The sequence below is a fragment of the Tamandua tetradactyla genome, chromosome 15, assembly GCF_023851605.1.
Source record: "Tamandua tetradactyla isolate mTamTet1 chromosome 15, mTamTet1.pri, whole genome shotgun sequence".
NCBI classification, from domain to species: Eukaryota; Metazoa; Chordata; class Mammalia; order Pilosa; family Myrmecophagidae; genus Tamandua; species Tamandua tetradactyla.
Window position 1 is genome coordinate 25,064,870 of NC_135341.1, and position 27,840 is coordinate 25,092,709.

The following is a 27,840-nucleotide window of genomic DNA, read 5'->3' on the forward strand; positions in this document are numbered from 1 at the left end:
ACCCCATGAACCAGCTTTCTCTCCTTCTCCACCATAGCATCCATGCCCAGGTTCAATTCTCTGCTTTCGCCCCTGACTGTGTTTTCCTTTAGCTTTGGCGGCTAGTAAACTCAAGCCAAGGGGAAATGTCGGGGCTTGATATAATTATCTCTATGCATTAATGATGTTTAACTTTTGGGATATCATAGGTCTAAGACCCTGATTAAAAGCTGTAGCCAAACTCCTTTTCAAAATGCATATATACACTGCATTTTTTATACAATGTCAGGGATCTTCTGAAATGGCCATGCAACATTTGGACCACACTTAGACTAAAAAAATATATATATTCAGTGTTTATCTGAGATTCAGATTTAACTGGGCATCCTGTATTTTATCTAGCAAACCTGTTAATAAACCTCTTCAGGGACTATGGACCCCAGATAATCACCCTCTCCTCTAAATAGTTTCTTTTTCCTTTGTAGAAATGTCTGCTTCATCTGGCCTGTGCAAATGTATTTATATTATAAGCTGCTGAAGTAGATTGGCCACAAATTGAAAACACAATTAGTGAGCAAATACTGGTAACAAATTATACAAAATTGTATCAACCATTTAGTGATCCTGATTTTTTAGCCAGAAAACATGTTCATTATATTGTATTCATGTTGAAATCATTTTTAAATTGTTCTAGGTACTTTGGGTTAGCGCCTTTTTAAAATATATGTACACTTCTTGGCCTTTCACCCTCCCTCCCTCACCCCCCCCCCCTTTTTAAGTATCCTACGAGTTGAAAACCAGTACCAACTAGCTGCGCCTTGTTGTGTTCAAGTATGTTCAGACCCTTGCATTCTAGAAAGCTTATTTCATTCTTCCATGTCATTGTTTTGTCAGCTAGGTGCTCAGTTACCTGAAGGGATATAATGTGGTGCTAGCAGAAGCTGTCTTTCCAATTTTATTTTTAACCTTTTCCACTGTTCACTTCACCATTTTTTGTAGGATCAAGTCAGTTCACCTAAGAACATAGGACTACTGGCATGCCAGCACATCTGATCCTATTCCTTTTCTGAAAGCCATGGTGTCATTTTGGCATGTCATGTTCAAATGGGATTCTTCAGGCTCAACTTCCTAAGCTGATTTATTATTATTTTTTTGGGGGGGGGGGTGGTTCCTCTGTTGCAGGTGCCTCTAGGTAAAGGCATAAAAGCTCCAGGCTTTTCCTGAGGGTTGCTGAACTGTACGGCTGTATCTTAGAGTTCATTTTTAGACACATTAAGAGGATTTAAACTTATTACGAAAAGTTTCCTGTGTGCTTTGCTTTGTCAGTTTTTGCTTGTGTCTTGCTTTGAGGCCTGACATCTCCCGTCTTCCAGGCAAATAGACTTGCTTTATAAATCTTGCCAGAAAAGCTATTTATCCTAACTTGTTGTACAAACGACTGCCACATTGCCTGTGGGTTTTTCAATCAACTAACATTTGCAAGTCTCCTTAAGAGTGTTGTTTACAGCCAAGCTAATCAACTTCAGTCTTCCCTGCAGTCAGAGGTGAGACTTGACCATGAAAGAGAATGTAGGTTGCTGAATATCACAGGATTAGTAACTAGGAGGGGAGGGACTTAAATGGGAGAGTCCTAAGATTGTGCCAAGAGCATCAATTGTCTATGATGTAATGGAACCAGATATACCTGCCTTTAGAGATAAGGAGAAAGGAAATGTTCACTCTCACTCTCTCTTTCTTTTTAAGGAAACACTACCATTAGGTTGGTCCACCTGGTTCTTTGATTCCCGCCCACACCCTCTTTTCAAAATGCATATACACAATACATTTTTAAACAATGTCAAGGGATCTGTGGATCTTCTGAAATTTGTTAATAACTAGGGTTGCCATGCAATGTTCAGGACATACCTAGACTAAAATAATTATTCATTGTTTACCTGAAATTCAGATAAACTTGGTCTATCCAAGCTCTCCTGATTATGTACTTAGTAAGCCAGTCTTAGGAAGAACAATTTAAAAACTGTCTCGGTTCTTCCTCTACAAGACAGCACAATTCTCTACATGCACAATCGCAGTCATGATCAGCTTGGCCCTTGAACTGCTAACAGTGGCCAACAATTACTGAAACTTTGCAAGGCATATATTCTGGTATCACCATTTTGCAGATGATGAGAAAACAGAGGCTTCATGATGTTGAGTCTTATTCCAAGTTAAATGATTAGTAAGTGGTGGAGCTCAGATTTGAACACAGGTAGTTCAACTCCAAAGGCTCTTCTCCTAGTATTTATACAGCCCGCCTTGCTAAGGAGCTCACTTCTCTAGCCAGCACCTCCTCTCTTGTAACCTCCACATACCATGAGGCATGCCTTGTTTTATTGAGCTTCACTACCTTTTTGCGCTTCGCAGATATTGCAGAGTGTTTTGTAAACTGAAGGTTTGTGACAACCCCATGGCAAGCAAGTCTATGGGCACCATTTTTCCAAAATCATGTGCCCGTTTTATGTCTATGTGACACATTTTGGTAATTCTCACAATATTTCAAAATTTTTCATTTTTATAATATCTATTGTAGTGATCTGTAATCATTGATCTTTGATGTTACTATTGTAATTGTTTTGGGCACCACAAACCATTCCTGTATAAGATGGTGAACTTAATTGATAAATGTTATATGTGTTCTGACTGCTGCACCAACTAGCCATCCCCTCCCCCTCTTCAGGCCTCCCTATTTCCTGAGAGACAACAGTATTGAAATTAGACCAATATCCCTACAGTGGCATCTAGATGTTCAAATGAAAGGATTGCACCACTCTCATTTTAAATGAAAAACTAGAAGTGATTAAGCTTAGTAAGGAAGGCATGCCAAAAGGCGAGATAGACCAAAAGCTAAAAGCTTCTTGTTCCAGTTAGCCAGGTTGTGAATGCAAAGGAAAAGTTCTTGAAGGAAAGTAAAAGTGCTACTCCAGTGAACACAGGAATGATGACAGTGAAACATCCTGATTGCTGATATGGAGAAAGTTTGAGTGGTATGGATAGAAGTTCAAACCATCCACAATATTCCCTTAAACAAAGCCTAATCCAGAGCAAGGCTTATTCTCTTTAATTCACTGAAGGCTGAGAGAGGTGAGGAAGCTGCACCAGAAAAGTGTGAAGCAGCTGAGGTAGGTTCATGAGGTTTAAAGAAAGAAGCCATCTCTATCATATGAAAGTGCAAGGTGAAGCAGCAAATGCTGATGTAAAAGAAACAGCAAGTTATCTACAAGATCTAGGTAAGATCATGGATGAAGGTGGCTACACTAAACAGCTGATCTTCAATGTAGATGAAAAAGCCCTCTATTGGAAAGAAAGGGAATGACATTTAGGATTTTCATAGCTAGAGAGAAGTCAGTGCCTGGCTTCTAAACTTCGAAGGACAGGCTGACTTGTATTACTGGCTAAAGCAGCTTTGAAGACAAAGCTCATTACCATTCTGAAAATCTTGGCACCCATAAGAATTATGCTAAATGGACTCTGCCTGTGCTCTATAAATGGAAAGCAAAGCCTGCATGACAGCACATCTGTTTATAACATGGTTTACCAAACATTTTAAGCCCACTGTTGAACTTACTGCTTGGAAACAAAAGATTCCTTTCAAAATATGACTGCTCATTGACAATGCACCTGTTCACCCAAGAGCTGCAATGGAGATATCCAACAAAATGAATGTTCTTTTCATGCTTCCTAACACAACATCCATTCTGCGGCCCATAGATCAAGGAGTCATCTCAACTTTCAAGTCTTATTATTTAAGGAATATACTTCATAAAGTTAAAGTTCCCATTGATTGATAGTGAGTCCTCTGATGGGCCCAGGCAAAGTCAAATGAAAAACTTCTAGAAAGGATTCACCATTCTAGATGCCCTTAAAAATATTTGTGATTCATGGGAAGAGTTCAAAATATTAACATTCATAACAGTTTGGAATAAATTGGTTCCAACCTTCATGGATAGCTTGGAGAGATTCAGGACTTCAGTGGAGGAAGTAACTGCAGATGTGATGGAAATATCAAGAGAACTAGAATTACAAGTGAAGTCTGAAGATATGACTGAATTGCTGCAACCTTATGATAAACCTTTAATGGATGAGGAGCTTCTTCTTATGGACATGGTTTCTTGAGAATTTGGGATCTACCCCTGGTCTTCACCAGAGGCAGTCCACAAAAGATACCATGGAAAATATTGAAGTTACAACAAAGAATATTACATAAACTTAATTGATAAAGCAGTGGCAGAATTTGAGAGGATTGACTCCAATTTTGAAAGGGTATGGGTAAAATGTTATATAACATCACATGCTACAGATAAATTTTTTGTGAAAGGAACAGTCAATCAATGCAGCCAACTTCATTGTTGTCTTATTTTAAGAAATTGCCACAGCCACCCCAACCTTCAGCAACTACCACCCTGATCAGTCAGCAGCCATCAACATTGAGGCAAGACCCTCCATTCACATGTTGGTCAGCATTTTTTTAGCAATATATTTTTTTAATTAAGATATGTACATTGTTTTTTTAATACCTTATGCTATTATACAATTAATAGGCTATAGTATAGTGTAAACATAGCTTTTATATGCACCAAGAAACCAAAGAATTCACATGACTTGCTTTATTCTAGTGGTCTAGAATAGAACCCACAATATCTCTGAGGTATACTCGTATTCTCTTTAGCCTCTTCACCTAGTATATCAGTGTTGGTTCCCTTGTAAGGGACCCCCACCTCCTCTGAGCTGGACTTCCTTGATAGCCTCTCTAGCACCTGCTTCCCAGGGCACATTGCAGCCTGGTAGCAGGAACCAAAACAGGCCTAGGCTTTCCCTAACCAACTCCATATACCTGTTGTTCCAGACCATGCTAATGTCTGCCTAGACTGGCCCCTCCTCTTTTCTTCACCCTCTGAGCACCTGCCTAAGTAATATGCCCTTGAAGAATCCAGTGCTTCCCAAATTTCATTCATTCCAATTTCAACAAAATTTTTCTTATCTTTGTACAACTACCTAGGGTGCTATTTGCTGATTTTTTAGAAAAGTTTCAATTGCTTTCTAAATCTTAGTACATTTGTCTTAAACTTTACATCCTAGCTCCAATGAAAACCCAGTAAAAGGGGGAGGTATGGAAAGAGGAGTGTGTGTTTGTAAAAATGAAGAAGAAAAAAGATGTTAGGCAATGCAAAAACGTAAACATTTTTTAAGTATTACTTGTAATTAGAAGTTAAGCATAAAAGAAAGGGAAAGACAATGCTGACAGACTCTCGCTTCACAGAGTTGCTAGCCTATAGTTCTCAGAACTGAGATTCATTCTGTCTTTGTTAAAAAGGAAGGCTGTTACTATTACAGAGCCACTTGATTCCAGCACCAAACTGAGACTCTCTGATTGACTTATTCAGAAAGATTGAAATAGAATAATTTAGTACGTTCAGTGTAGATCACCTAAAATTATCTTAAACAGTTGTGGGATTTCTACCTTTGGATAAACAGTGGTGGAGATCAAAATTCAAAATTCAAACCCAGAGCCATCTGACTGTAGAACACTCCTGACCCCTAAACCAGTGCTCCTCAACGTTTTCCACCAGAAGCATGGAAGCATGGGAAAAACCCAAGATCCTGCTGCTCTAGGGCTGAGGGATCACTGTCTTGTTCTGGTTAAAGGACCCCAGGAGGAAGTCTCCCATAGGGACACTTGGTCTCTTGCTAATTGAAGCTGTTTGAAATTGCTTCTTCTCTTTGGAGACCAATTCCCTGAACTTGGCCTTAACTCTTCATTTGCCATGAGTTTACTGGAAGTAAAATGTGAAATCCTATACCCAGAAATGCCCCCTATGGGAAAAGGGACACCAAATGGCAAAGATCTACTCTTTGCTGAGTTCTTGGTGTGGCTACACCTAGCAACTCCTCAATAAGTAGAAACTTCTGTTCTGTACTCCTGCACAATCCAGACTGATCCTTGGCATGATAAGAATGCCATTAGGGCCACAGAGTTTCAAAGCCAGAAACTGTCTCCCAGCTTCTTAAAACCACCAGAGACCCAACATTAGCTTAGCTATATAGAATTTTTTTTTTAATCTTCCCATATTGCCCTGCAGGATGTTTTAGTGTTTGGGCCCCTCTCTGAATCCTTTGCCTGCCCTAGTATGACTTTGAATCTCAGTTTCTTGAGCAATAGTGAAAAACAGCCTCCACCATGAACAGGAAAGGCCAGCAGTCCAAGTGTTGCTGAATGAAGCTGCAATTGCCTTACTCTTCTACCTAAAAGATCCTTGGTGAGGCTGGCAATCCTTTGCTTCCAGGAACTCAGTATTTGCCCTCTGCTGAGGTGAATCTATGCATTGGCTCTGCACACATGGCACTTAGAGTTCCGGGATAGGGGTTTTGTGATGGCTCTTTTTGTCTATGTTCTAAATCACATTAGATGACAGTGTATCTGCATTCATATGTATTCCACACCCTTCCTGGAACATGACCATCCTTTTATCGGGTATTTAATGTTAAGGTTTGCTGCCTGTGCACACCCATGTTAGGTTAAGAGTAAGGTTTCCTGCTTACTCTTAAGGCAATGATGTGGACATGAGAGAGGAAAGATTTTGCCATCTCCCTGACCCTGTTCCTACACCCTATTGGAGTTTAGTAGGGTGTGTTGTTTGAAAAATATTCAAGCATCACCCCTAACTCTGATAGGAAGTTGGAGCAGGGCAGATTTCCACACCATGTTGTGTCAGCAGAGTTCATTTCTAATTCATCAAACACTCCTCTGTGCATAGTGTTATTTTATAGGTAATTGGTTGGCTTTCGTTTACTGCATGCAATTTCAAAGTAACTGAGTCAGCCCAAAACAAAATTATTAGTATTACAGATGTACTGTCAAGGCAAAATTTTGACACTGGCATTTTAAAGAAACCACCATAATTTCAGCCACAGGACCATACTTACATCATAATCATGGACAGTTGAGGTGGACAAGAAAGTGCAGATTTTCTTATTTAATACATGTTCTGGTCACTCATTTGTACCTTTTGAAATCTACCCCTCCAGTTTGGAAGAACTTACAACCTCCTCAGAACAGGTCTACACTCAGCATAGCAGCATCTGATGAGAAAGGCCCAGTGAGCAGATCATGTTAATTTCATGTTTTCTTGGGAGAGGGATATGTTTTAACTTCAGCTCCTTGACTGTTCATTCCTAGTCCCACTGGATAATTCCCACCTGGGAGTGCCATCAATATCACTACAAACATTTGTCAATGTTCTTTCCATCATCCCCAAATTGATAGGATAAAAGATTTTCATTAGTACAAGAGAAGTACAAGAGAAGATCCCTTTTTTGAAGGAAAAAGACACTGTAGTATAATCAGAAGCTCTTTTCTAGGAAAAGGATTCATAGTCTTAAAAGAAGCAAGAAAAAACATTTCAGTTTGCTTATTCCTTCCTCTCCAGACCATTTTTTTCTATTGCATTGTGCCACCTCTACCTTCTTTCTGTTCAGATTACATTTCTGGTACCTGATTTCAGTAACAAGAAAATAAAAACTCTATTACTTATACTAGATAAATTTAAGCCAAGTTCTTGGGGCCTAAATTGTAAATGAGAATCAACAGAATCATAGAAACCTGTGAATCATCAGATTCAATCTAGATTAAATGATTTATTCCACCACAACCGAAAAGGATAATCATTCAGCTATACTTTTAAAACTTCCCTTTATAAACATTCTATGAAACCATTCACGCCATGATTCAAAAATGCATTTTTAGTTTAGCTATATTATTTCTTAAATGGTTTACCAAGATCCAGCTTTCTCTATCATGTATCCGTTTGGTAAAAAAATATGCAGAACTCTTCTACTGTGAGTTGGGTTGACTGATAATAGAAATAACTAGAGTCCTGTGGTTAATTTTAACCCTTATAAATCTTGGAACGACATGGATGCTCAGCGCAGAATCCTTTTTAGAAAAGTGCAATCCAAATAGCTAAAAATAATTTGTAAGAGTTTCAGGCTTTTCTTGCATCTTGTAAAAATGATAATGAAATAAAGCATATTATCATCATCCTCCTCATGCTCATATCCAGAAATGGATAATATGTCCTACATCGGTCTGGATCCTCCCATCTGGCAAAACCTCTAAAACTTTCTATCCATTCCCAAGAGTTTTTTTTTTTTTTCCTCTCTGCTTGCTTCTATCCACTCTATATAGTCTTCTTCACACTTTCTTATTTTGCATTTTTCTCTGCCAGACACAAAAGTGAGAAGGAAGACTCTTCTAGGGGGTATGGGAGGTTAATAAAAAGAAAAGCTATGAAAATTCACATTAATAATCTTTGATCCCATCAAGGAATAACAGTTCATATTTATGCAGTTCATGCAATCCTATGCCTAAAATATCCATCAGTCACTTCTTATATTATAAATGCTCTGTTATTTTGACATGCTAGGGCATCAGTCAAGTTATCATGTACACGCTCTACCTTTATTAGCAATACAGGACACACTAGCAAAAGCAGCTCTAGCTTGTACTCCTCCTGGTTTTAATCCTTCTCTGATGATCCAAAGGACACTTCAATAGATCCTGCTACTCCAATTTATTAAGTGGTGATCAATGGAGATTGTATCTTATTTAATAAAGTAGATCAAGTGAACGAAGAGGAAAGGGAAGATAAGGGCTAAGGAGAGAACATCTAGAGAATTAAAACATCACCACTTATCCCTACAATGTGACTGGTGAAATTAGATCCCAGCCCAGATCTACGCACTGTGCTCTCTCTTCTGCCTCCAAGCATGCTCCTTCAAGGGGAAATGAGGCACAATGTCTTCTTTGGAGAGAACAGGAGCCATTAAAATACAGGGTAGAGAGTGGTGGGGAAATCATGCTGGTAAAAATCCTTCATTTTCTTGTACCCAATTCTTTGAGGGGTTGAATGCCTGACACCTCCTCCCTGACCTCTTCAAACTCCGGTGACTAACCCTGACTCGTTTGGGTCTTCCTAAGCGATGTGTACACCTGTTGCAGGGCAAGCCTTGCTCCCCCAACTAATGCCCCCTGTAAACAACCGAGAACAAAGAGAACAAGTCAGGCAGCAGACATTGCCTCCTCTGGAGCAGCTTCTTATCTTGAGCTTTACACAGGACTTTCTAAAATGGGCTTTGTAAAGAAAGCACTGCTAAGGTGAACATTATGGTTTCATAAAAATTATGTTCTAATAAAAGAGAGGGAGAAGTATACTTTTTTAATCACTTGTCCTAAGCACCAGGCATATTTGCCATCAAACAAAAGTATCGAAGGACATTCCTTAGTCTCTCAGGAATGATGTCTTTATTGTCTGCCATTTTGATTTTTACTCTCAGGGGAAATATCATTTAATAATTTAGGTTGGGCTGCCCACTACCAATTGACATTGAACCTGCTCGCTGATCTTGGACAAATCACTTAATTCTTTTACCTCACTTTCCTTATCTCTAAATTATGATGATGAAACGCATTAACTTATATCCTAGAGTTACTGTAAGGTTAACACAAAACTGGATAGGAAACAGCCATGCCAATAGGTAGATTATTTTCCCTATGATTTCTATTATATTTAGAAAATAATAGATTATAGAGATGTTCAGATCATAAGTACTTTAAACAGTAATTCACCAATAAAACTGTAGATCAGGATGTTTTCAGACCACCGAAAAGAAAAGAAAAAGAGGAACTTCTACTTCTACTATTAACAAACCAAATAATTTGAATCAAACCTCCCACCGTGTTTGTGTTAATCTCAAGTGTCAACTTGGCTGGGTCATAGTCTCTAGTTGTTTGGTCAGGCAAGCAGCGGCCTGATTGTTACTGTGAAGGTATTTCATGGATTTAAATCATTAGCCAGTTGATTGTCTCTGTGGCTGGTTACATTTAACATCAACAAAGGAGAAGGCCTTCAGCAGTGAGAGAACTCTTATCCTATCAGTTGAAACCTCAAAGGGAGAACTGAGGATTTGAGGAGTCAGAAAGAAGAATTTATATATCTATAACTTGTAGCTTCTCCTGGGGAATTCAACATCACCACTGAGTTCCCATCTTGTGGTCTGGCCTAAGGAATTTGGACTTGCCACCTTCATGGTTGTATGAGCCAATTCCTGTAATAAATCTATTAATGTTTTCATAAATATGCATACATAGACATATCTCCTGTTGGTTCTGTTTCTCTAAAGGACCCTGACTAATCCAATGTTCAGCTGTACAGAATAGAACTGTTAGGGAAAGCAAAGTAAGCAAAGGATTACAGGTAAAGATCCAAGAGATGACAGAAGTAAAGAGAAATAAAGCTAGCATTTGGTGCTGCTTTGCCACTAGAAGCCTTTGCAAGTCTCGGAGAGGAAGGTTGAATTGGAGCAATAACAGTCAGTTTTGCTCACAGTAAAGTCCCTGGTTAAACCTCCACTCTGGTGTGGGAATTAAAAGATTTGGGAGAGTTACACTATGGAATAACAGTAAACCAGATGTAAACCAGCCCTTGCACCAACTGCAACCCAACTTGAATCATCTGAGCAGTTGAGAAAATCTAAGTTCTGGAAATTGAATTAAGGTGATCCCAAATTGCTAGTCCATTAGACTTTTGGCTAAAGCAAAGAAAAATCCTCTCTTCAAGAAATAACACTATCCAAGATCTTAAATGACTTCTAAAACCAATTTTTCCCCCAATACAATGCTGAGTATACATGTGCACGCCTACACAAACACACAAAGGCGTATGTGGTAGTTAGATTCAGGTGTCAACTTGGCCAGGTGACGTTGCCTAGTTCTAGTGCTGTGGACATGAGCATGTGAACCTCATCTGCTGATGATTACATCCACAGTCGGTGCCTGCTGCAATGAAAGATGTTTGATTTAATTGGCTGGTTCTTAAATGAGAGAGCTCAACGTAACACAGCCCAAGCAGCTCAGCATACCTCATCCCAGAACTCGCAGCTCAACCCAGGCCTTTGGAGATACAGAAAGGAATCACCCCAGGGAAATTTGTTGGAACCCAAAGCTTGAGAGGAGGCCAGCAGAAATTGCCCTGTGCCTTCCCATTGTAAGAAAAAACCTCAGTTGAAAGTTAGCTGCCTTTCCTCTGAAGATCTATACATTAACTAAATAAACCCCCTTTTACTGAAAACCAATCCGTCTCTGGTGTGTTGCATTCTGGCAGCTTTGGTAGACTAGAATAGCATATGAGGAAACAAGTCAATACACATAAGAATAGACTCACAGGTACTAGAAATTGGAATTATCAGACAAAGATATAAAATAACTGTAAAGAAAAGGTTTTTAAAACCTCCAGCAGAGATGAAATCTATAAAAAAGACATAGATGATGTGAAAAAGAACAAAATTAGAAACTCTAGAACTGGAAAATACAGTAGCAAAATGCATGAATTTAACAGCACATTTTTCATAGCCAATGAGAGACATGGTAAAGTCAAAGGACAAGTTATATGAAAATACCCAGAATGAACCATGAAGATATGAAAGAACAGTGGAGAAAAGCAGAGGAGAGGATAGAAGGCATAGATCATCTAGCAGACTTTAATTCACAATCCCACAAGGGGAGAAAACAGAGTTTGGGTGGAAGTTGTGTTTAAAGAGAAAATGGCTTAGAATTTTTCAAAACTGGTAAAAGCCACCAATCCACAAATTCAAGAATATACCAAACCTAGAAAGGGTAGGGGGAAAATCCACACCCACGTAAGCATGGTAAGATTGCAGAAAACAAAAGGGAAAGAGAAAGCTGTCTGGTTTGAAAGCCAATAAGAGCTTACGTTGAAAGGAACACAATTTAGACCAACAGTAGACTTCTCAACAACAACAACAACAAAAAACACAATGTAAATCAGAAGACCATAGAATGACATCTCTAAAGAGCTGAAAGAAAATAACTTCCCACCTAAATGTCTATACCCAATTAACAAATTCTTCAAGAATGAAGGTGAAATAAACACATTTTCAGACAAAAGCTGAGCGAATGAATTCATCACCAGCAAACTCATACTAAAGAAATTCTAAAGAAGAGATTCTAAAGAAGAAATTCTAAAGAAGAAATTAGAAACTCTTCTGAACTCAATGTAACTAAAACTTGTGGGATGAAACTAGTTATGCTTACTAGGTAATTCACAGAAACATATTTCTGGAGAGCTTAGAAAGGAATCACAAAATTAAAAGAAAGGAGATACTAAAAATAAATCAGAAGGTAATAAAAATTGAAAACACACAGGCAATGGAGAGTAGCAAAGAAGCCAAAGGTTGGGTCTTTGAAAAGAGAGAAGGCACAGGTTACCAATGTTAGGAACAAAAAGGATTCCTGTAGACACTGCAGTCATTATGAAGGACAGGAGCACATAATGAACAACTTGAGCCAATAAATTTGAAAATATAAACAGAGAAGTTTCTGGAAAAATACAATTAACCCAAACTGCCACAAGATGTAGAAGAAAATTCCAAAGTAGTTTTACAGGTGAAATCTGCCACACATTTAAGAAACACAAAAGTCCAATTTCACCCAGATCTTACCAGAGAAAAGGGAAAAAAGGGAACTCTTATACTTCCCAATTCATTATATGAGGTATCTTGCAAAATGAACCTGACAAAAAACATTGGAGAAAGCAAATATACAGACTAATAGATTATGGGAACATCGATGCCAAAGACCTAAATAGGATATTAGCAAAGGTATTTTATATGTGTTTATGTATGTATACGCATATATGTATGTATGCAGATATGTGTATTATGTGTATATATATGTATGAGGATATGTGTGTATATATACATATGAGTATATATGTGTATTGATGTATAATGTGGGTGTATATATGTGTGTGTATATATATTAATATTTTGTGTATGTGTAGACCTATACATACATGTGTGTACATATATGTTTACATACATACATAATACATTATAACCAATGCAAACCTGACTTCACTTGAGGCTATCAAATATTTTTCACAGATCAGTGAAGGAGAAAATGATGAGACCATATGAGTAGATATGATCATTTGATAGCATTCAATATTCAGTGTGATAAAAGCAACAACTCTAGGAAAACCAAAGTTGGAAGGGAATTTATACTTGATGAAATGTTGAACATTATCCATCTGAGATAGGAACTAAGATAAGACTATTCACTATCAGCACTTCTGTTTCACAATGTACCCAAGGTCCTAGCTAGTGTGTAAGGCAAGAACAATAGGTAAAAGGTAGACAGATTAGAAAGGAAGAAATAAAACTGTCAATTGTTTGTAGACAGTGTGATGTGTGCAGGAAAACCAAAAGAATATACTGACAATTAGAATTAATCAGTAGAATTAAAAGGTCAATATATAAAAGCTTTGGATTTCTCAATAATATCTATGACAGAAAATGAAACATTTTAAAGTTACATTTACATTAACATCAGGTATCAAATTCCTAGGAATAACTAAAGATATGCAAGCTTCTAGGGAGGAAACTGTGAAATGTTATTAAGAGGCATTAAAGAAAAATTAAATGGAGAGACAAATGATTTCATTTTATAAGATGCACTTCTCAAATTGGTCTTTAGAGTCAATGTCATTCCAATAAAAATTCTCATAGGTTTTCTCATAAAAATCTACACACTGATTCCAAAATACGTATGGAAATGTAGCCCAGGAAACTCTTCGAACAACAACACGAAAAAGCATAGAAGGGCTTACTCTACTGGATATCAAGACTTACGATGAAGCTACAAAAGTTAAAAGAGCATGGTATTGGAACAAGTATAAATAGACTGATGGAACAAAATAGAGAGCCCAGTAACACATCCAGTCCATGTATGGACTCTTGATTGATGACAAAAATGAATTTATGGTAACAATTTAGAGCTGTAAAAGTAAAGGAAAATCTTTTCAATAAATAGTTCAGGGAAGATTGAATACCCATGAAGAAAACTAATCAAACTGGATCTAACCTCACACCATATGCAAAAATCAATTCCAGGTGGATAATAATTCCAAATGTAAAGTGTAAAGAAATAAAGCTTTTAGAAGATAATATAGGAGAATATCTTCACAATTTATAGGGAGAGACTTTTTAAAACAAGACACAAAAAGTACTGTCATAAAGAGAAAGACTGATAAGTTCGGCTCCATTAAAATTTAGACATTATTTCATCAAAAGACATCAATCACCGAGTTGGAGAAATATTTGCCATGTATATAACCAACAAAGGACCAGTATCCAGAACATATTAAAAAACAATCAAATGTATAGACCAATAAGAAAAAGTCAGCAACCCAATAGAAAATACGTATAAGCACTTCACACACACACAAATAGATATTGAAAAGACCAGTAATCTTTAGTCATCAAGGAAATGTCAATTAAAAACACAATGAAACACCACTAAACATCCACCACAATAGTCATTTTCTAAAATGACAATATTAAGTGTTTGTAAGGATGGGGTACAACAGAAACACACAAAAGAATACATACTGTGTAATTGCATTCACATAAAGTTCAAAAACAAGCAAAACTAAATTATAGTATTCAGGGATCCCTACATTTAGGTGGTAACATTAAAAGGGAAAACAAGAAAGCAAGCACCATAAACATCAGGAGGGAGGAGATAGTGATGGGGAAGGCGAATGCAGGGTAGGGCGGGGAGAAAGGGGTAAGCAATGTACTGTTTCTTGCCAGAGGTGGTGGTAACACGTTTGCTTTACATTAATTATTTAAGCCATACTCATATCTTCTGCACTTTTCTGTATGTTATGTTTCTCCATAAAAAGAACAAAAGATAAATTAGATACATGAAAAATTTTAAATTAGGGACAAAGAAAAGGAAGGAGCAGATTGACCTTAATGCAGGCTTTAATTGCTGGCTGGGTATTCAGTTATTCCATTGTAGGCTTAAAGAAAAAGGAGCAATCACTGGGTATAATTTTTGTTGTTGTTGTTGCATATAATCTTTACAGACATACTGCTTGCACATCCTCAGCATCTTCCCTGACTTGAATAAGCCACACTGCCCAGCCAGATCATTATTTCAGGAACTAATGATGATCACAGAGGGGGGATGCTTTATTAATAATTCTTAACGACACCACTTAATGAAATTTATCATGGACAGGTTATATCAAGCACTTTAAGAATTCCTAGAATTTAAACAGCACAGCAACCCTTTAATATTGTTCCTGTTTTCAGATGAGGAAACTGAGGCTTAGGGCAGACATCGGACTTGCCCAAAGATGTCCAAGACATACATAGGAGACTCAGAAGTCATATTCAAATCCAGTCTGACTCTGCACTAAAATTGCTAGGTCCCTAATTAAAAACACTCTTTCTTGCTCAAGTTCAAGCTAACTGAAGACAACGTGCATTGAAGCTGGAGCCTAAGACATAGCTTACTCGAGCTTCTTTACTAACTTTAAGGTAAGAGCCAGCACTTGGTGATTCCTGTGTTGAATGCTTTGTGTAGGTCATTCATTCAGTTATTATAATCATCCTGCTGGAGAGAGAGTGCAGTCCCCAATTTCCCTATAACATCAGTTACTGACTTGTATTTGCCTGAAGGCTAAAACTGCATTAGATGAACAGATGAGAATCACAGTTAACCAACCTTGAACTGAAACAGTAGATATTGCATTCTTGGGACCAGTGAGCACTTCCAAAGCCTCCATTCAAGATCTCTCAGTTAGGGCTCCCTCTTGAAAAAGAGGTTTTTCACCAAGAGTCTGCAATGAGTTCTTGGATTTCAAAACACTTAGAAGATTGTCTTGGATTTTGAAACATTTAGAAGATTGTTGAGAGATTCAAGCAATAAATAGGATGGCATGTAGCAGACATTTGAATCTGGAACTACCAGTTGCATCCATGGGCCACCATACTGGACATGTGACTCCAGCTCAGCCAATCAGAGTTCTTCCCTGCAATGTGGTGCATGGACATAGAGAGAGATGCTTTCGACAAGGGGGATATAAACTTGAGGCTCTTGGCAGTCTCCCTCCTTATCATCTGAAGGAGTCTGATGCAGAAGTCCCAGAGTAAGAAAAAAGAGGAGATGACATCCATCTGAATTCCTCTACCAATTCCCATCTATCACAGTTAAAAAGTCAGTAAGTCCCTTTACTCCAAAGGCTAATATGATTTGAGGGTTCTCTTCCTTGCCATCAAGAGTCCCAGATACAATAGGAGAGATAGACTGCTTGCCTGTTTGCCTTTTTAAACTTGAGGTTCTAGAATTCAATCACCAACTATTTGTTAAGCTCCCACTTTCAGCCAAACACAGTTGGAGGCACAGTAGAGGAAGGGGAATCTGAAGCAGCAAGACTGAATCAAGAAGAATTCAGCATGTAACAGTTCTGTGCAAGTCAGCGCTGCAATGTTAACCATCCCTGTGATCAAACTGATTTCTTTACCTTATCCAACCGTAAAGTATTGGACTCGGTGTAAATTGCATCTAACACCCCATGTCCACACACACAATTGCATGCCCTCCAAGAGTCACCACATAGTCTAGGATTAGCTAATCAATTTAATGCATATTTAACCGATTTTTCAAAGTGTGCAAGTCAGAGCATAAGATGACAGATCACACACTAATTAAAGCATTTAAAGAACCAAATTGAGGATTTTCTTTCTGCCAGCAGATATCTTTAGGTCAAAGAAGGCCTATAAAAGCCAGCAGATCATTTTCATTCCTTTAAAACGGGCAAAAATGACTTTCAATGTAATTAGATGTTCTTACCAATTTTCCTCTGCTAAAGCTTCACATCTTGTTCCAATGAAACCCACAAAAATTTTTAGAACTATTGACATTTTGAGCTGCAAACCGATGGTGTGGTATTACTTTGAAGGAATAAAAGCCCATGATTTTGTTCCAAAAATAATATTTATACATATTTACTTAGAAATTATAAGCCAGAGTCATATCTGTAGGAAAGGGAAGATTTCTAACAGGCAAACCCAGTCTTGGCACTGCTAAGCTCTGGGCTGCTGTTAGAATTCTGCCTACTCTCTTATCTGGTCTCTGGGTATCTCCAAGAGATTCCAGAGTTATCAGTTTGCAACAAGAAATATGCCTAATGTATAAATTAGCATTTATCTTTGACACCTCTATCAAAGTTTTGTTTTATTCTTCTCCTCTTAAGGTTCTGTTATCTATGAGGGACAGTTTTTTTCTTTTAAGGTCTTAAGATCTTGTGTGCAGTTAGTCATAATTTGTTAAATCTCTTTAAAAGAATAAGACTCAATGGGAATGAAAAGTAGTGCAAAAGATAAAAGGAATACATTTTCAGTGAAACCTAAGTTCTCCCCTTATTCTGGGGAAGATTTCATATTACTGCAGTTAGAAATATAATTCCTTTAAACAGAAAGAATATCATGTGGCAACTGTTGACTGTGACTCTTAAAATACAAATTCATACCCTCAAACTTGTAAGGCCATAGAAGAGAATGAGCACATTAAATTAGGAAATATGTTAAGATTATGATCTTTTTAAGATCATGCCCTTCCCCTCCATACTTTGGAGAGCCAGCCAGGGCTCTGATCGCACAAGGCCCTGTGTACCATCGAAAAAGACTAAAATAAAATCCTGTCTACCACCCCCACGTCTCTCCCTGGCACTCAGTCTACTCCAGCCTCCCTCCTACCTTGCCATTACTGCATCGGATCAAACATGCCTCCACCTCCAGGCCTCTGCACTTCTTGTTCCCCTCTGCCTGGAATGCTCTCTCTCCCTCTATTCAGGGTTTCACTGCAATGTCACTTGCTCAAAAAGGCCTCCCCAAACTCCCCAATCTGAAATGGTGCCCCCATTTCCTTCTATCACCTACTTGCTTTATTTTTATTCATAATGCTCACTGTCTTCCGACGTTATATTATAAATTTTCTCATCTGTATCCTCCACTAGGCGTAAGTTTTCCAAGGGCAAGGACATTGTCTCTTTTGTTACATCTCCAGCACTTAAAACAGCTCCTGGCATATAGTGGGCCCTCAAAATTCTTGCTGAGAGGGTGGATAGGTGACAATAACTGACATTTCTTTCGAGGCTAGGCCTTTTTAGGGGTCAGGTACTGTGCTAAGTGCCTTACTTGAATCATCTTTAGTCCTCATGACAACTCTGGGAGCAGATGCTAATTTTTTTTTCCATTTTGTAGGGAGAAACTGAGGCACAGATAGGCCAAGTCACTTGTCAAGATTACTCAGTAAGTCACAGGCCCAACAGTTGGGAATGTTGTTAGTCTTTATGATAAAAAAAAAAATCAGTTGCAAAATTCAAAATAGTCTAGTAAAATAGGTAGATTATTGTTGTCAACAGCAGTACAATGGAGCTTTCCTAACATTTGAAAATAGACTGAGTCTGGGCCACCACATTTTGTTGTGCAGTCTGTATACTGCTCAGAGGACCAAATTCCAGGAAAGAGTGTGGCTAATATCCAGCCCTTGCTCTACTAGTTGAGCTCCTAGAGCCAGAGCCCCTGTTTCTACTGTCTGACTTGAGTAGGGGGTTCCAGTAGGAGGGATGAGGACAGGTCCCTGGCTCTTGTCCTTGTCCCACAGACCATTTGGCTGGGCTTTGGAGAATGGGGCGAGTCTTCTCAGCCTTCTTGCAGGCCACCTTGTTATGGTTCTACATATCCTCAGGGACCACATCTTGGAAAAAATAATTCTCAAGTCACCAGAACTGAACAATCAGCTACCTTTCTTGTATTTTCTTGCCAGTTTCAATCCTTGTTTCTTGTTTGTTTTTTTGGCCCAAGTAGAAATGGAAAATTCAGGTCAGCTTATTTGTGAATTACATCATCACTTTTTTTGTCCATTAGTTTCATTATCAAATATGGAATTAAAGATTCCATTTGGTTTTGAAAAAGGATTTCCTTCAGGTAAATGGACTTTTGAACATTAGTTGAAGGATTTTTTGGATTGTAATCTGAGCTCACATACTAGGCAAAAAGTAGAGAGTTACATCAACTTCAGTACATTTGAAATAGCAGAGAAGACAAAAATATACATTAACCCCATTAGGCTGTTAAATGTGCTGAACCCCTACAAATCCTCAATGTGACAATTCTTGAGTATTTGCCTATAATCCCTCAGCAAATACACCTTTTAATTCAACTATAGACTTGTACACACTCCAGACACAAGTGCCATTAATTAAATAACACACTCAGCAAACTCTCAGAGCCGTTAATTATCGAGGGTAGTCTGCTCCATGCTTGACGCGAAAATTCTATTAGAACAGCACACAACTTCCAAGCAAGGAGTATATTGGAGGAAGGTCACCCTCAAAAACATGATAAGAAGAAGCTGTCAGAGAAAGTAAATGACAAAGCATGCATGCCTTTTAGTTTTTCCTTTGGCCCTTTGGAGGGTTTGAAGGAAGGGAAAATGTTTCACACAGGAGGGACTTTCTCAAAATTAGTTTCTCTCATGAAAAGTGAGAGTAAATATACAGTAATCCTTTTTCATTTCAACGGAGTCACAGAGAAAAGTAATATCAGCAGAAGATTTAGAGACAAATAAAGACTGTTCTTCATAAGCTTCATCAGAAGGAGAAAGCTTTGTAAGGAGAGTCTTTGCTCCATACAAACGCAGGGAGTAGGATGTGAAGGAGAGTGATTATGGAAGATGGAAACCTTGCTGGCTGCAAATGGGCAATGAGAAAATACTCAAGTAGCACGGATTTTCCAGGGGTGGGTTTGCGTCATTCTGCCTCCTAACCCCCACCCACAAGCCTCCAAGCATCCAGACTCATTTACCAGGACTCTGTCAGATGCAAGAGATGCCAAATCACTCACAGTTACTAGCTTTGGGATCATCTTTCTTGAGCGTTTGCAGTTCTTAGTGTTTGATTTATCCCTTTCAAGAGGAAACTGACAATGCTGAGCTTATGGTCACTTCATAAATGACAGCTGCAGCATGAGCCTCAACCTTGCTGCAGAACAGAGTTCCTGTGAGGGGTGACACTACGTGCCCAGAACTGCCTTGTGCCCTGAAGGAGGCAACCCCAGAGGATTGGGAAAGGAGCCCTGTTTAACGGGAAGTTTACACTCTCTCAGAACCAGAAGTTGTGTTATTAATAAGTGCATGCAACATGCTACTGAGGAATTCTTTTGAGTTAGAAAACTTGCTTGGAAATTGGTCTGTCCTCACACGGTGGGGTTTCTGGTTGCTGTGCTGGGGTCTCGAGATGGAAGGATAATTGCATTGCCACAGATATACTAATCAGTGAGGTTCCCTGATCCCTGCCATTTCTCCCTCAGCTTCTCCTTTACCCTCTTACTGTAAGAGATTGCCACCAGCAGCTTTTGTGGTCCAATTTCTGAGACCAGTTTATTAAGAAAAAAGCTGAAAACAGAGGTCAGGGGTGCCTGCCCTTAGAAAATTGCTCACCTTATTTTTGGTGTGAGCAGAATGATTTTCCACGACTGCCTCTGTCTCTATCTGTAGCCTGCTAGGAACCAAGGAGAGTTGGTTTTAAAAGAAGAGAGCTGTTATGAATGAGTTTTACAGTAGTGCTTCAGGGCTATCTTTTGTTGCTGAGAGCAGTTCCTTTGTTTTCAAGGGGCAAGTCTGGTATATGTACAAATTAGGCCATTTTATTAATCCTTACCTGCAAGGAGGACTACGCTTGAAGTTCAACAGTTGCCCTGTTTGTGGAGTTCTGCTAAGAGTACAGAAGACAGACATCCTTAGCAGAAGTTGAATATCTGCATCTGAAAGCAATTGCAACATGTCTCTAGTATCTGAATCTCTTTGGAACATTTGGAGCATATGTGGCAAGCATACTTTGGAAATGGATTAAGGGGGAGACAGGCTTGAAGCTTGGAGCTCTTCAACATCACATTCAATGACTCCCCTCTGTGGGGAAAAGATCTGCCTCCCTCTGGCCTGTTGAGTTTTCTAGTTCAAAACCTTCCATTACACTCATCATATTAGATTCTCTTCTCCAGTTTCATCTGCAGAAGAAAGAGACATTGATCTATTTTTCTTAGTTCCAAAGCCAAAAGAGCCCTGTTCTGGATCTATCAGCAATCTTGCCTTGAATGCATACAGAAGTTGGTTGGATCTGTGAAAACAGGGGACCCCACCAAATTATTTCATGGAGAAAAATATTACTGAGTATTACAATGCCTGCACATTTAAGGATCATTCAGTCTGTACCCTGGGTGTAGCTGGCAGCCCTGTGGCTCCTTTGCTTTCACCCTGTACCCACTAAATTGTGTCAATATAACACAAATCCAACCTCCAAGTCAAACTGAAGGTTTCAGGGAGCAATAGTTGAGAAGGTCACAGCCCACAAAACACAGCAAAACTTACTCAAAATTTACTTAAACTGTCTCTATCAGACATTGTTATTTTCATATTGAATTCAAACTTCCCTCTCCAAAAAATCTCTTCTATTGTTCAGAGCAGCAGAGTTTCCCTCTGCTTTCATTTTCTAATCTGTACAACAAACCCCTGGTAGTGAGCATGTTCTAGTTTGCTAGCTGCCGGAATGCAACACACCAGAGATGGATTGGCTTTTTTTTTTTTTTTTATGGATTGGCTTTTAATAAGGGGATTTATTTTGTTGGTTCTTCAGAGGAAAGGCAGCTAACTTTCCACTGAGGTTCTTTCTTACGTGGAAGGCACAGGATGGTCTCTGCTGGTCTTCTCTCCAGGCCCCTGGGTTCCAACAACTTTCCCTGGGGTGACTTCTTTCTGCATCTCCAAAGGTCTGGGCTGAGCTGCTAGTGCTGAGATGAGGAATGCTGAGCTGCTTAGCTGTGCTACATTGCGGTCTCTCATTTAAGCATCAGCAATTAAGTCAAACCTCACTCATTGCAGCAGACACACCTCCTAGCTGACTGCAGATGTAATTAGCAACAGATGAGGTTCACGTACCATTGGCTTAAGTCCGCAGCAACAAAACTAGGTATGCTCACCTGGCCAAGTTGACAACTGAATCTAACTAACACAGAGCATCACAATGCTCCCTATTGCTGCTCAGGCATACCCTTGTAGGGGGCTGAGGGTGGTGGGGGGGAGTGTCAGTTCATCTGCCACTCTGCTTATTAGGAACATAGAAATAAGCAAATGTTCATGGGGCTCAATTTTGAACAGTCTGGGTTCCTGCTATCTCTATTCTCTGAACTCCAAAAGCCCACATTCTCTGGACTGTTGATCTGACACTGGGTTATCTACTGCCTTGACCAACCCTATGTGTATCATGAGGTTGGAAGCACCTTGAGAATGGAATCACTCACCACTTTGCACCCTTCTCAGAACCTTACTTATACTTCAATTAGTACATTTTTTGATATGCCCATATAACATTGAACAGCACCATTGTCTAGGCTAAAGTTCATATGGCACAAAACTAGAGATCTGAGGAAGGGCACATTGTATATGAAATCCAGCTAGAAGATGGGAAGGACATTGCCCAGATTCAGTCCTTGCGATAATGAAATTGAATCTCTTACTGCATAGCTAAGTACTGAGTTTCGTGGCTCTTTGTTGCCCGATCATTTCAGACTGTCAACATAATGCAAAGAATAAATGATAATAATAACAAAAGAGGGTATTGTTTTGTGAGAACTTATAATGTGCTAGGCACTGTTCTAAGTGTTTTGCGTGTATCAACCCATCCATTTCTCCCCACCAGCCCAACAAAGTATTCACATCGCCTAGCGAGCCATAGTTAGTAAGTGAGAAGGCTGAACTTCTCTCTCAAATCCTCTCTTCTCAAGCCCGATAAGTTCACCCACTGTGCTCCTGTGCTCTGCCACGAAAGTTAGGCTCCCTTCCCACAAGCTTCAGGCTAGTTGGGGAAAAGATACAGCTGAAGGCAGAGCCTTAAGAAGTCAAGGAGAGCATTTGGATGCCAAAGCTGTGTGAGAAATGAGCTGGAGAAGCATCATAAGTTAACTGACAGAAAAGACTTGGCAAGTATCAATAGAGGCATCCGCAGAGCTTCAGAAACTTCAGGGCTGGTGGCAAGAAGGGTGCGTGTAGGAAATAACACCGGGCCACTATGTTCAAAAGGCCAAAAATAAAACCAAGGGAAATTTCTCCTAGGACATAAATCTGCCCTAGACAGGCGAGGCGTAGGAAAAGAAAGGGCACATCCATTTTCAGGCCTGCACAGGTGTCTTTGACTCAAAGTCAATAACTGTTCAAGGACAAGGGCAATGATGAATGATCAGGAGATGACCTGTATCTCCAGGCAAAGTGGGTGGTGCTGGGTGTGGAAGGGATGATTTTGATGTCATACAGGAATGAGACAGGATCCCTTCTTAGGGGGTTGGGGGTAGAGCAAATTAGCACATATACACCACTCTCTGCCCCTCACTTACTGATATTGGTGAACCTGGGGGAGTAGAGGAGAATCCTGAGCTCAGACACAAGATTAGAAGCAGAAATGATTCAGCTTCTATGTTCTACATCTCAGAAGGGACCAGAGGTAATTCCAAAGCTGTGCTCTGCCCTTTGCTCTCTGTCACTAATTTTCAGAAAAAGCGTAGTGATACTTTGCTAAAAACTTTCTCCATGTACCAGAGGCTGAAATGTATGCTGGTGTGTCTGTACCCAGGTGGTATTGGATGGGCCCATACTATGAATATCCTTGAACCACACACTTGAAACTAGCAGAAAGCCGGATCTTCAAACCTCACCAGTGCACATTTTTCAGTGCTGTACTCAAAGCCAGAAATAGCAAAAAAAAAAAAAAAAAAAAAAAAGAGCAAAAAGCAATTTAAGTCTTTACTGAAATCTCTTAAAAACACCCAACAAGAATTGTACTTGTGCGTTACAATAATATTTTTTCAAAATCACCCCCTTAATATATCAACCCAGGGTAGCTGCCCCCAAACATCTCCTGGAGCCCTTCCTTTCAACCATTCCCAACTTTTACAAAATCTAATCCATTAAACTCTCATCTTTTCTCCATCTCCTCATTTGCTTAATTTTCTCTTTCCTGTAACTCTCTGACTTTTTCAACATCCTCCAAGCTAGTAGCCTTAGGTAGTCCAGTCCCTGACCACACCCCATTTTACTGTTCCCAGTAATTAAGGCTGCATAATGCTCTCCTTTGGGGTCTGGTGAGGTATCAGAGGTATGAGATACATTTTCATGTTCTCCTGGGTTTGACTTGGACTGCTATGTTACCATGGAATTTACTTATGTTTTTCCCTAATAAGATTGAGGGACTCCTTCCCCCATTCCCTATTTTATAAGTGCAAATTATTTGTTTTAGGTCTGGCCCAAATCCTTAGGGTAGCTTGGCCTTGAAGTAAAGCTGACTGGTTGGCATGCATCAGTTTAGTAATTCCCTAAATGGGCACATCAGATTCACATGGAGAGCTTGTTAAAATCACTACTTCCTGGGCCTCTCTCCAAGCCTCAGTCAGAATTTGGAAGCAGAGACCAGGAATCAGGATTTTTATAACAAGCTCACCAGGTAATTCAGATAATGACTAGGTTTGGGAACCCATTCTTCCTTACTAATTAATGCCTTAATAAAGGTATGAAATAGTTTCATTTTCACATAAGCTTTGTGTCCATAAAATAGATTCTTAGATGAACACACAGCTGACCTCTGGGGTGAGGGCAGAAGCCATGGAAATCCAGGAAGGGCAGGCCTCAGCAGATCTGAAACCCATCCACTTCACATAATCTGCTCGGATCCACATAGCCTCTTGTAAAATGTTAATGGCCATCTAACAGATTAACAATAAACAAACTTACATTTTGTTTATTACTCTGATTCAAAAATGTTATTGGTTCTAACCAAATGTCTATTTTTATGTTCCATCATTTCCAGGCACGGAAGTAAATTGAACAAATCCCACGGCATAAGGAAATGGGCCTCGTTCTCTAAGACTCTGCAGCATTGGAAATGAAGCTAAGCAGACTTTATTGCATCCTACAATTCTGCAACCTTTTGCAAAGCATTTTATTACACTTGTGGAAGCCATCGGGGTTATGTTTCAATCAGGATGACTGACAGGCTAGCCTCAAAACAACAGCACCGGCAGCCCTTCTACACTTTCTTGTCTATGTACTTAGAATAAAACCTTTTCTAAATTGCCCCTTGGCCTGGATAGAAATAAAATAGTAGTTAAAATATTTATCTCATGTGTTTGCTAACTAAAAAATTGATACTTTGGGCTCTCTGAAAGGCACGACTGTGGAAGCTGATCTCTTAAAATTATCGTATTTCATATGAACCAAAGAGCTTCCATTTTGGTAGGTAAGGTAATAGAACAAGAAATGTACAACCTCTTCTCAGTTATTTTCTCCTTCTGCAATGGGGGCAGGGCAACAGGGTTCAAAGGACTTAAGGTAGCAACATTAGCTTCAGAAAACGTATAAATGCATAATATAGTGATCTGACAGTGGGATGGACTGTTTCAATGATAGGAATGTGAGGAAAGGAAATGGAAAAGCTCCTAATCTTGGTTTAGGAAGCACACCCCATGCCTGTAATAGTTTCCTTAAGAGGGTTGGCAGAAATGGGCCCGTGCTTTACTCTGAAAAATTAATAGTAGGAAGATTAGAGTATATACACAGAAATAAAACACATCAATAGTACTGCCACAAAGAAACACAGGATTTTTCTTTTTCATAAAGAAGCCTCTTTGAGACTCCCTTTTGGCTTATTGGCTACTCCAGGATCCAACACCATCACCAACATAGGGTACATTAGTTTTCTATGATTGCTGTAACAAATTACCATAAGCTGTCAGCTTGAAACAGCAGAAATGCAATCCCTCCCAGCTCTGGAGGCCAGAAGTCTGAAATCTGGCAGGACTTTTCTCCCTCCAGAGGCTTGGGGGAAGAATCTATTCCATGCTTCTCTCCTAGTTTCTGGTGGCTGCTGGCAATCCTTGATGTTCCTTGGCTTATAGTTGTATCACTCCAGTCTCTGCCTCCACCTTCACATTGCCTCTTCCTGTTCTGTTTTCTGTCATCCCTCTGTGTTTCTCTTATAAGGACACTTGCTATTGATAATCTGGTATGGTCTCTTCCTCCCAAGGTCCTTAGCATAATTACATCTGCAAAGATCCTTTCTCCAAATAAGGTAATTTTCACAGTTCCAGGTATTTGATGTGGATGTATCTTTTTTTGACCCACACTTCAACCCACTACATGTGGCATTTGACCTTTGACTATTTCTCATCCAGGATAAATTGGTAGACTGGGTATGACTCAAAGACATCTTATTTAAAATCTTATATGTCTTTGCCAAACCTCTATTCATTGGCATTGGCAGCTGCCTTCTTGGGACTGGGAAGCCCTCTTGTTTCCAAATCTAGTCTGAAATGCCTGTTTCTTAGCTGAAGGTCAAAGAAACTGCAATCTGAACAGCATATGCTCAAGACAAAAAAACGTCAGAGAGGGAACATAGCAAGTAATGTTGATCTTTGGCCAACTCAAAAGATGCTGATTTGTGATGCAGAGAAGCCCCCTAAAAATAACATTTCTTATCCCCTGCAGGTTAGACACTGATCCTGCCTCAGATTTTACTGGGAAATGTCAAAAAGAATGTCCAGCCCCTGCTTTGGTGCTTAATTCATATTTTACTCAGTGGCTTTGAGCCAAAGAAGTGAAGAATGCTTGGCCACAGACAAAACAGTTAGCTGCATCATTATCACAAATCTACCTACAGTTTTAAGTTTGTTTTCCACCTTGCAAATACAATTAAAACCCATTTCTGCCTGTCCATCCATGGAGTTCCTTCTTTCGGTTTCTTCCCATGACTCGGGTATGGATCGAAGGCTGTGGGTTCAGAAGACCAGCCCTGAAGCTCTAGTTCCATGTCAGCCCTGTAAGCCCATGCGTAAGTAGGAAGGACCATTTATAATACCTTTCAGGGGATGTTTTAAGCACCACCAAAGCCTAGTGATATCAACATGGAAAAAAGCAACTACTACTCCGCTTCCTCAAGGTGATTTCACTCAAGTGGCTCTGGTCTGCATGGAAAATACAAAAGGCAATGGAGAAAGTGATTATCAGAACAATGCCCCTGGTAGGAGCCTTCTTTTTCTCTCTGATTTCAACCTGGACACAAATACCCATTAGTCGTTTCATTTTTGCACATGGGCTGGAGAGTTATTAATTTTGTGGTTAACAATGGATAACTGGTAATGTGGGGTGTCAGACAAAAACAGCATGGCAGCCATCAGCCTATATTGACGATATTTGGAAGGAAGGCGCCCTGTTTATCATCAGGTCCTGATTTTTTTTAATTCTAGACTCTTTCCTTTTTTTTATTGTTAGACCCACAATCAAAATCTAAATGGTGACCAAGAATGATATTCCATTCTTTGGCAAGGATCTTGAGAGGACCTTTCCCCCATAATTTTCTTCATCATAACTTACCCAAATTTATAGCATACTTTTCAAACCCTCTAATTCTTTCAGGGTTTGAGAAGGAGCTATGTGTCTCACTGAGCAGAGAAATTAACTCATTCATCCTTTTCTATGGTCTGGGCACATACTTACTTCTTCTAGTGGTTATCTGTTGAATATACCTGATGAGAGAAGGAAGTGAACTTTATGTTGTATATTTACTGTGGATACATATTGAAATGCTATTTTATTTAATTCTCATAAGATCCCTTACAATGTCTATGGGAGTTTAAGGACAGAAAGATTAGTGATTTACTAAGATCACAGTGCTGGTAGGTGGATTTGGGATTGGAACTCAGGTCTGCCGAGCAAAAACCCATGCTCTTTGGAAAAGAATTGGTAACCAGGGACTCTCAGCAAACATAATAAATACCATTCCTGATTTCTCTCCCCCACTGTCTATTGGGTTGGTGGGTTAGTCCATCTTATTTTTGGTTAAAGAGAAAGAGGAA

At 39.3% G+C, this 27,840-nt stretch overlaps 1 protein-coding gene across 7 annotated transcripts in view; it reads left to right on the forward strand.

Moving 5' to 3' along the window:
* FHIT (fragile histidine triad diadenosine triphosphatase) overlaps positions 1-25,094 on the forward strand; it is a 1,619,043-nt gene extending 1,593,949 nt beyond the window's left edge. For all 7 annotated transcript variants that reach the window (XM_077128814.1, XM_077128815.1, XM_077128813.1 and 4 more), the window contains one exon: positions 24,798-25,094. The gene's annotated coding sequence lies outside the window, so the exon portion shown is untranslated. The remainder of the gene's footprint in view (positions 1-24,797) is intronic.
* Positions 25,095-27,840: the final 2,746 nt, after the last annotated feature.